Source organism: Cupressus sempervirens, chromosome 3, assembly GCF_028749045.1.
Source record: "Cupressus sempervirens isolate cs-2001-9-10 chromosome 3, ASM2874904v1, whole genome shotgun sequence".
NCBI classification, from domain to species: domain Eukaryota; kingdom Viridiplantae; phylum Streptophyta; class Pinopsida; order Cupressales; family Cupressaceae; genus Cupressus; species Cupressus sempervirens.
Window position 1 is genome coordinate 522011732 of NC_143120.1, and position 10287 is coordinate 522022018.

Sequence of the window (10287 nt, forward strand, 5' to 3'; positions counted from 1 at the left end):
GTATAATATTTGAATATTTGTTAACTAGTCACGATTCAAAAAATAAGGTGAAATAAAAAACAAACATATGAATTGTGATTAAAATAATTAATTTTTTTTTTTTTTTAAATTATATCTATAAATTTTAAAGACAAAAGTGATGATACTTAAGAAATTAAGAATTTTTTTTTTTAAATTATATTAAAGAACTATGAATAATTACATTATATCTATTTCTTCATAAATTACACAAGAAATATTACAAATTCATTCTCATATATATAATATAATATTTCAATTGCATCATATTCTAAACTTTAATTTTCATTTAATTTATTAAAATTTACACCATAATTCTAATATTATTAAATTGAATTTTACATCTCAATAATCTCCACAAGAGTATTGTCCTCTCTCACAATGTGACATTGGTTTCCATCCCTTGAATTTATCTGTCATCCAAGAATCTTGGTGTTTAACTTGATTGCTGAATTATATTAAAATCATCTCAATTATCTCCCCATCACCACCAATTATCTCCACAAGGACATTATCCTCTAATGAAATTAATGGAATCTATGTGCGTCCTTTACAACTCTCTCTCTACACAATCTTAGAGAGAAACTTGATTGCTGATTTAAATTAACGTTACCAATAATCTCCACAAAAGATGACTTAATTGCAAAAATGAATTAACACCATCAATAATCTCCATAACATCACCACTAATCTCCACGAGCATTCTCCTCTAAAATTATGGAGTGGGTTTGCATCTCTCACAATTATCTATGTTCCAACAATATTGGAGATAAGTTTGATGCTGAATTGAATTAACATCACCAATAGTTTGCACCACATCACCAGTAATTTCCATAAGAGCATTGTCCTCTGAAATTATGCAACTCGTTTGCATTTTTCACAACTATCCCTGACAGCAATCTTGGAAATAAACTTAATTTTGAATTGAATTAGCATCGCCAATAATCTCCACAAGAGCATTCTCCTTCTCTGAAATTATACAATTGGTTTGCATCTCTCGCAAGAATCTTGGAGATAGATTTGATTGCTGAATTCAATTAACATTACCAATACTCCGCAGAAGAGCATGTCCTCCTCTGAAATTATAGAATCGGTTTGCATCTCTTGCAAGAATCTTGGAGATAAACTTGATTGATTGTTGAATGAATCAATATTACCAATAATCTCTACAAGAACATTGTCCTCCTCTGAAATTATGAAATCGGTTTGCATCTCTCACAACTATCTCTCTCGCAGCAATCTTGGAGATAAACTTGATTGTAGTGTGGCAGTCAACACATACTCGAAGGTTTTTGACTACTCTAATAGTTTTTTCAAGCGATGTATTTAACAATCCAAAAGAAATGGCCAGCTTCTCACTATGATGGGAGAACGAGAGTCTCTTTTCTTCCTCCTCCACATCATGTTCTGAATATGGAAAATACCCAGCTGCCTTTATCTCCTCGATTAATCTCTCCAGCTCTGCATAGATCTCTTGTGTTTGTGGGTGCGATCTGTCTCCCACACAAAAAGCATGTACCACTTTATGCACTTCAATCCAACTACAACCAGGGATCTTTTTAATTCTCATATCTCTCATTAGTCTTTTTACCTTTCGAACCTCACCCCACCAGCCCCACTCTGCATAGATGTTTGAGAGAAGAAGATAAGGTGCAGCATTATTAGGAATCAGCTCAAAGAGAAGAGTTGCTGTATATACTCCTAACCCTATATTCTTATGTGATCTACAGGCACTAAGCAAACACATCCACAGAACCGTTGCAGGTTTAATTGGCATCTTGACGATAAAATGTAGAGCTTCCTCGAGATAACTAGCACGGGCAAGGAGGTCAACAATGCATACGTAATGGTCTAATGTGGGCATAATGCAATAAGAGTCGGTCATGGCATTGAAGTATACACAGCCCTCGTCTACTAACCCTGCATGGCTGCATGCAAATAAAACACAAACGAAGCTTATATGGTCAGGGCGTGTTCCAGATTGCTTCATTTGTTCAAAGAGTTCAAGAGCATCCTTGCCGGAGCCATGCATTGCATATCCTGCAATCGTTGCAGTCCATGAAACCACAACTCTGAAGCGCATTTTGTCAAACAGTTCACGTGCCTTCCGTATGTGTCCACATTTTGCATACATGTCTATCAAGGCATTTACAACTACAACGTCTGACAAAAACCCGTTTTCCATTATGCTTTGATGGATGTTCATGCCCTCTTCTAGAGCTCCCATTTTGGCACAAGCTGGGAGAACACTGATGAAGGTTGTAGAGTTTTGCTTTACACCTGCCAATTGCATTCGCTTGAAGGTTTCCAAGGCTTTTTCAGCTAGCCCATTCTGCACATATCCCGCAATCATTGCTGTCCACGAGACGACATTTTTATGAGGCATTTCTTGGAAAAGCTTTAAAGCTTCTTCAAGATAACCGTTCTGTGCATATCCTGATATAATCGTATTCCATAATACTACATTTCTCTGAGACATTTTGTCAAACAGACTGCGTGCCTTCTCTAAGCTTCCGCATTTGGCATACATGTATGTCAGGGAACTCGCTACTACAACATCCGCCAAACATCCGCTTTCTATTATTCTTTGATGAATCTCCATACCGAAATCCTTGCCTCCCATTTTCGCACAGGATGGAAGGACAGTGGCATATGTTGTAGGGTTTGTCTTTACACCAGCCAATTGCATTTGTTTAAAAGTCTCCAAAGCCCTTTCTAAATACCCATTTCGTGCGTAACCTGCAACTGTGGTTGTCCACGAAACCTCATTTTTATGGGGTATTTCGTCAAACACTTCACGTGCTTTGTGCATGCTTCCGCATTTTGCATACATGTCTATCAGGGCACTCCCAACTACAACATCGGACAAAAATCCGCTTTGGATTATTCTTTTATGAAGTTTCATACCCTCTTCTAAATCTCCCATTTTTGCACTAGCTGCTAGTACGCTGGCAATGCTGAAGCGACTAGTTTGAACACCTACATGTTGCATTCTGTTGAAGAGTGTCAATGCCTGCTGAGGAAAGCCATGCTTTTGATAAGCTGCAATTATCACATTCCATGAGAAGACGTCTCCTTCTGTCATATTATCAAACATTTTGCGAGCGTTAACCAGACTACCGTTCTCGATGTACATGTTGAGAAGCCGGTTTTGTAGAACCGTGCGTGTAGCAAATGGTAATCCCCTGTCCATGATGAGAATGTGGATCAGCTTACCTTGTCAAAGCGCATCCTGTACAAAGCAGTTGTGCAACAAATGAAGTTATGCACGAGAGTTTTGAGGGTGATTGTGTGGTATACAGAACGTGGAGCTCCTCGTTCAATCGACCGTCTCCACACAATGCGAGGGGAAGCCATCTTATTCATTCTCAACAAAATACAATCACCATTTTCGCCCTCAACCGTTGCATAATGGAATCAACAACTCCTCACCCAAATTCTGACAAACTGTTTCCCCAGTATCTCTGCCACATCCAAGTTCTCGTTTCCTCGCCTGATTTCAAGAGTATTTATTTAGCCGAGTCTCAGAATTCAGAGTAAAAGCACACATATAGACCATAAACCAACAGTCTGTTTTTGGTTTGCATATGGTAAACCGTTAGGGTCTGTCTGGTTGTAGGTATAGGAATGAAGAATAGGAACACATATTGGAAATAGGAATGGCTATTCCAATAACAACTATTTTTTGGTAATGGGTTTAAGCTCATTTTAGAGGAAAAATGGGAACATGTATTCCTATTCCTTATTTCAATTGACGAACCAAATAGAAAATAGAAAACGTATTCCAAATTGTCTATTCCTGTTCCAGCAATCATATTACGAGACTATTCCAACACCTACTTACTCCTCTTGTGACTTGGAGAACATGGTTCTCAACTCCTAAAGATATTGGCAAGTTTTAAATAATTTAAAACATTGATAGGTAACATTCCATGCTTAAATAGCAATGGTGTTATAAAAAATTAGGATGTAAGAATCATAAGAGGTAGGATGTTAGGTGCAAGAATTATGACAATGAAAAAATATTTGTTAATATGTTTTTGAAAGTATTGTTCAATTTGTTTCTATAAGACGTTATTTTAGACATTAAAAGTTTGTAGATAAAAGATATAATATATAAAATATAATTCTTCATTTTGATACTACTATCTTAAAGAGATCTATATAAATGATCTTATTCCACAATAAAAACAATAATTATCTTATTCCACAATAAAAACAATAATTATCTTATTCCACAATAAAAACAATCATTGAACAACTTTATAATGATTTATATATAGATAGGTTGATATTTATCCAAATAATAGTATTAGACATATATTTGTGTCTATGTGTACACACATATGTATAACTTGTGTGTGTGTGTGTAAGTGCACGTGTAATTGTTAAATTTTCAAACACAAATTAACTCCTTCTAATCCTTTTATTTATATTTATAAACAAACTTTATAATTAGTTTAAGAACTTGAGCATCATCTAGATGCAATGAGTGCAAAGTGTTCAATTCATTGTCATGAGAGATTGTTCCCATGAAATAAGGGGTTTGTGAGGTTGACTCAAAAACTACACAATTGAATCTTGGTAGCAATATCACAAATTGACTTGAAGTGGATAGTATCTCATATTTCTCAAAATATTTCAAGTTCATTTATTAGAAAGTATAATTTGATTCCTATCTACAAGGCATTATTTTAAAAATAAAAGTTTGCACATAAAAGATAAAAAATACAAAACATGACGACATTGTGATGGAGTTTTCCAAAAAGATCTTCATATATGACCTTGTCCCTTAGTTTTTAAAAAACTGTTAAACAAATATACTGATTCATACATAGAATTTTATATAAACCTCAATAACAATTATAATGTGTGTGTATATACACAACCCCTCGCCTCTCTCTCTCTCTCTCTCTCTCTCTCTCTCTCTCTCTCTCTCTCTCTCACACACACACACACACACACACACACACACACACACACACACACTCAATACTAAACAAAATTAAAGCACTATTAGCCCTCTCATTTACATTTATCAATAAAATTTATAGCTAATTTAAATATTTATAGCTCAAATTTAGCAATTACGCTCTCATTAAAGGTAAGGTTGTTTAATTTTTCTACAGTAAGTAACCATTTCAACATACAAAGAAGAGGTTTATAATTTTGAAATGAATTCAATAAGGAGGCTCAAAACTAGGTAATGTAATGAGCAATTTTTTTCTAGAATGTTTGGAGAGCACGTACATCATCCAACACACCAATTGTTCAATAATTTTTTAGGGAGTTTTTTTTCAATATAATAAAGATATGCAAAATTTACAAAAACAATCAAATCACACAAAGACCAAGCTCATATCCTCAAAGAAATTCTCATATATATTCTCCTCCATGGGCTCAAATCTCTCCCAGCATTGATCTTCCATAGATAGATTCCGAAAAATCCTCACTATGACCATGACAAATGGCATACTTCAAAATTTTCCAAATAAAATATTATATCATAGATCAAAACTCATATTCAAGCACAAAGAAAAAAGCTAGGAAAAGCAGCACAATCTAGTGATTAAACATAGAAAAAAATCTTCAACTGAAATCATGACAGATGAATTACATTATTCTTTACACAAATAAAGTAGTAAGTGAATTGGTGTAAAACTCATTACCCTATTTGTATAACCTTGTTATTTTTCTAGACACATGTTGATGCAAGGTAGGAGGGGTAAAGAGGCACCTCCCATCTACCCTCTTTAGAGTTACACATGGAAGCCACCAAATAGGATAAATCACAAGAATTTATAGAGGGTCAATGCAACAATGATCAAATCAACTTCAATTAACATGCCCCATGTATAAGGCCTACCTAGTTGCAGCCACATGCAATCAAATTGCAATCAGTGAGCTTAAGATCTTGGGCTCACAGATCCAATCTTTGTATTTTCCTTCTATCTAACTCCATTGTACTTTTCCTAATCCTAGACCTCTACTTTTATAGCCAGCAAGACCACAAGTTGGCCAGTCAGACAATTTATTATAAAATATAGGTCCTACCCCAAAGGAGAATTCAAAAGCCTTTCCAACAAGAAAATTAACTTCCATAGGGACAACGATAGGTTCAAACATGATCCAAGAAGAGATTCCCAAGTGCACGAAAATTTGCAATGTTGAATAAAACTTCACCAAAGCCAAACCTGTAATGCCCCATCTAGAGATCCTTGTTCCAAGGATCTCCAGATGTAATGCCCTGCCCAGAAATCCTTGGAACAAGGATTCAATATAAACCAAGATATATATTTTCTTAAACAAGAATGAATGCACACGACAAGCAACATATGGGGATCACAAAGATCACCACAGAAGACTTAACCACAATCCCAACAACCAACAAATCTCTAAACACCACTACCAAAATGACACTCTCAAATAGAAGACAAAATCCAAAGATGACAATAGAACATAAAATCTTTGTCCTGTCGAGGCATGGAAATACAAGCAACTCAAAGGGGTGCCCAAATCACCAAAATGCTTTTGCCAAAAAATAGCAAAGATACCTTCTATTTTCCACGTGAGAAAATATCAACCAACAATTTCATGCGAGGAAGTACCCCTTCGCACAAGGAAGTACAACATGTCATGCAAGAAACTACCTTTTAGCACAAAGAACTGCCTGGCCCAACAACCAAAAATCACTACACTGATGCCAAGGCTTACACGAGGAAATACAAGGAAGAAAATGAAGAAATGCAAGCTTGTGAGTGAGGAAATGCCAAGCCTCGCGCATGAGAGTGTACAATCTTGCATAGGAGAGAGTACAATCTCACGTGAGGATTCACAATAACAAGCAAGGTAAACACAAGATGAAAAGATAGGGAAAACAATTCCTCCCCATTGGGGAGTACCAGATCCACAAATGGAGGCTGAGGCACTTGAACACAATAACTGCAAGATGGAAATTGCATCTGACCATCGAAAACATAGCAATAAAGGAAATTTACTAAAAGAAGCATCACAAAGAATAAACATAACAAAACTCATGTGCGGTTCCTCCCAACTATAATAGCATCATGAGACCTCAAAGGTCCTAGCCATCCCCTGTGCATAACATCCCAAATTGCCAACTAGATAGTTGGAGTTGTCTTATGAGGGTGTCACTACTAAAGCATAATAACATCATAAGAACAAGGAAATCTAACATGCTAACAAGTAAAACAATAGATATTCCAACTAATCAAAACACATCATATAAACATATGCTGAACATCATAATACAAGAATGTGTCAAATAAACTAACATCATCTAAACATGATATCCAAGCATTCCAATGAAAGCATAAATCACAAGGAAACATACTTCAGATAAACTAAAATACCAAGTGAACATCAAGCACTAATTGTACTAGAACAATAAACCATCACTGTACACTAGTCCCCAACAGTGGTATAGGTAGCTATGCCTCCCAACCACATGAAACCCATAGGTCAACTCCCTTCGTGCTAATGGAGATAATGATCCAACCACAAACACACATAAAGAAAACATACATAGCTAACACTCACGCCAAACAGTAAAGATGATTAAAACCAAGATCATGAGACAATGCAAGTACTACAGGTCATGGTCAGACACTCAATGGGTAACTATGTAGGGATTCGATGCATGGAGAGTCACTTAGCATCGAAAAGCCCAAGCTAGATATCATGTGGTTCAACTTCCCAACGGAAGGCTCTCACACTGTGTCCTCAAACTTAATCAAGTTCTCACACATTTTATTATTGTAAGTTTTATTATCACCCAGTATTTTATTTAGTTATCACTTGATTAAAAATTCCTCTGCTAACCCTCTTGGCACAATGATCACCAAGCTGCGAGATAGAAGCCCCCTCCATGGTGCTACCCTACTCTACCCATGTTCATCCAACGATGAGTGCCCGTAGGCATGCACATTCCCAACCCAATCCCAAATGATCATAACTCTTAAAAATATATACCATGGAATATCAAGCTTCATAAGTCACCTAATAAATGCACTCACACGTGCTCGTGTGTGGCACAGCACCATCACAAAGATCATAACACAAGGACTAGATGAGAACACAAGAAAAAATAACACTCAACTAAATACAAGCTCGAGAGGACAGATGCGATATGCATCCCATTGTAACATAAAAGTGTAACAATGGTCTAACTGACATCCTATGGATGATCCAGGTCCACAACCAACATCATGCCAAGAAAACCCAAGAAAATTGGGCGGCATGCAAATCGAGGTAAAATCCCACAACTCAAAAACTTTGAAATAAAAACTAATTTGGTCTTAAGGCACAAAAGCCACAAAAATCCAATAAAATTTAGGTTTAGACACTGTATGTAAAAACAATCAGCATAATGGTGTGAAATCCCAAACCCTCTTCTCAAAAAATAGGAAAATGTTCATACCTGACGAACTGGGCAGAACCAGCAATCAAAAATGAAGGGGAACACTAATTCTCAACCTCCTAACATACAACTACTAGAAATAGAGCTGAAATACAAAAATGGGAGAGCCATACCTGACAACCAAAAGGGAAAAAATAAGAATCAGCACAATAAAATAAATAACCCACATAAGCTATTGAAAGTCATGGCAAAACAAGGTCTCCCTGAGTTGGATCCAACGAGACTGATCTTGTGAAGATCACGCACCCGTAGCACTCACAACGAATAGAAATGCAACCCTCCAGAAGAGGATTTTGGAAAAAGTTCTCAAATTCTTAATTTCCAAAAGTGAGAAGTAAGGAATTAATTTCCTCTTTGGATACATACTTTTTAAGTGAATAATCAATTAGGGCAAATAACCAGGTAACCTAGTTAAACCCCGAATCAACCCAAATGAAAATAGGCTATTCCAAGTAATTGGAATTCATCTATGGCAAAGCTACTAGAAATTAAAATCAATTAAAATAAAGCCTGAAAACCCAAAATCATAGAAATTCTTTAATTACCTTCGCGACAATGTGAACCTCTAAATGCATAGACATATCCATAGGTCTAATCACATAATGCAAATGAGTCTAGATTTAATCAAATCACTAGAAGGTTTAAATTAAACACTTAAATAAGATACGTCAACCATATAGGGATGACATTGGTTAAATATGAATAGCTGAATCACTAACTCCATGTGCCACTGCTAAGGATATAAATCCTGCACACTAAAACACATGATCAAGTGCAATTGCATATAATAACATAGTCGAAGCAATAAATGCATTAAATATCCAATTTAACCATTTATTCAAATATATTGAAATAATCCATTTACAACACCTTAGGTCATCTCAAATGTAAAACAAAACTTGATTAATAATTATCTCTCGAATCAAAATAAACAAAGTATAGACTGCAAACATGAGAGGCACTACAAAACCTATATGTTACTCAAGCTAGTAAGAAATCAGCACACCTCGAACAAAGAGAAAAATAACTCTTGCAAATGATGGAATTAAGTTCTGAGAGATTAGAAAAAGGATCCACGGTAGGACCACATTAAGGAGTTCACTGGGTGGAAAGAGAAAACACAAACAACGACTATTCTTCAAACAACAACAAGAAAAAAGAAATGAAATGTTTTTTTGGTTCATGCAAGATTGCCAAATTACCCAAGATGCTCCTACATCAAACACCTAGCATAACAAAGAACTAATGCCCACATCAAGAGTCCTTGATGCTCTAAGAAGTATCATAAAGATCCAACTCATCTTTTGTGATCCAAGGACTGTTTTCAACAAGTTTATTCTATTATTGAGACAAGTATTCCTTGTAATATTTTCCATTGGTGCTCTTATTAATTATGGTATCCAAAATCTTTTCAATCCTTTATGTCTTCTTCATAGGATAATCAGCTTTATCAACTATCCCTTCATCTGATTCATGATATTCAAATATGTCTAAAGTATAAACACATGTGAAATATTCATATCCTCGAGCAACTTCAAAAGCATTACCATGGTCACGTTTCTTCAAGATTTTACAAGGTCCTTGCTTCTTCATCTTCAGCTAACTGTATGTACCACCTAGAAATATATTCTTTTTCAAGTGCACCATTACCTCATCTCCAACCTCAAATTTCTTATTTTCTTTGTTTGTATATCATTGATTACCATCTTGAAGATTAGTTCTCACCTTTTTATGAAAATTCCTCATAAAACCCACATATTCTCTAGCTTCAACAATATTATTCACTTCATCATCCAATTCCTCAATTCAGTAGTTCCCCTAAGAACTCA

At 35.6% G+C, this 10287-nt stretch overlaps 1 pseudogene across 1 annotated transcript; it reads right to left on the bottom strand.

The window, feature by feature from the left end:
- Nucleotides 1–287: 287 nt before the first annotated feature.
- LOC149567473 (pentatricopeptide repeat-containing protein At2g29760, chloroplastic pseudogene) lies at nucleotides 288–3632 on the bottom strand (annotated as a pseudogene). The gene has a single exon (XR_016362421.1). The product of XR_016362421.1 is annotated as a pentatricopeptide repeat-containing protein At2g29760, chloroplastic pseudogene (transcript).
- Between the last annotated feature and the right edge of the window lie 6655 nt (nucleotides 3633–10287).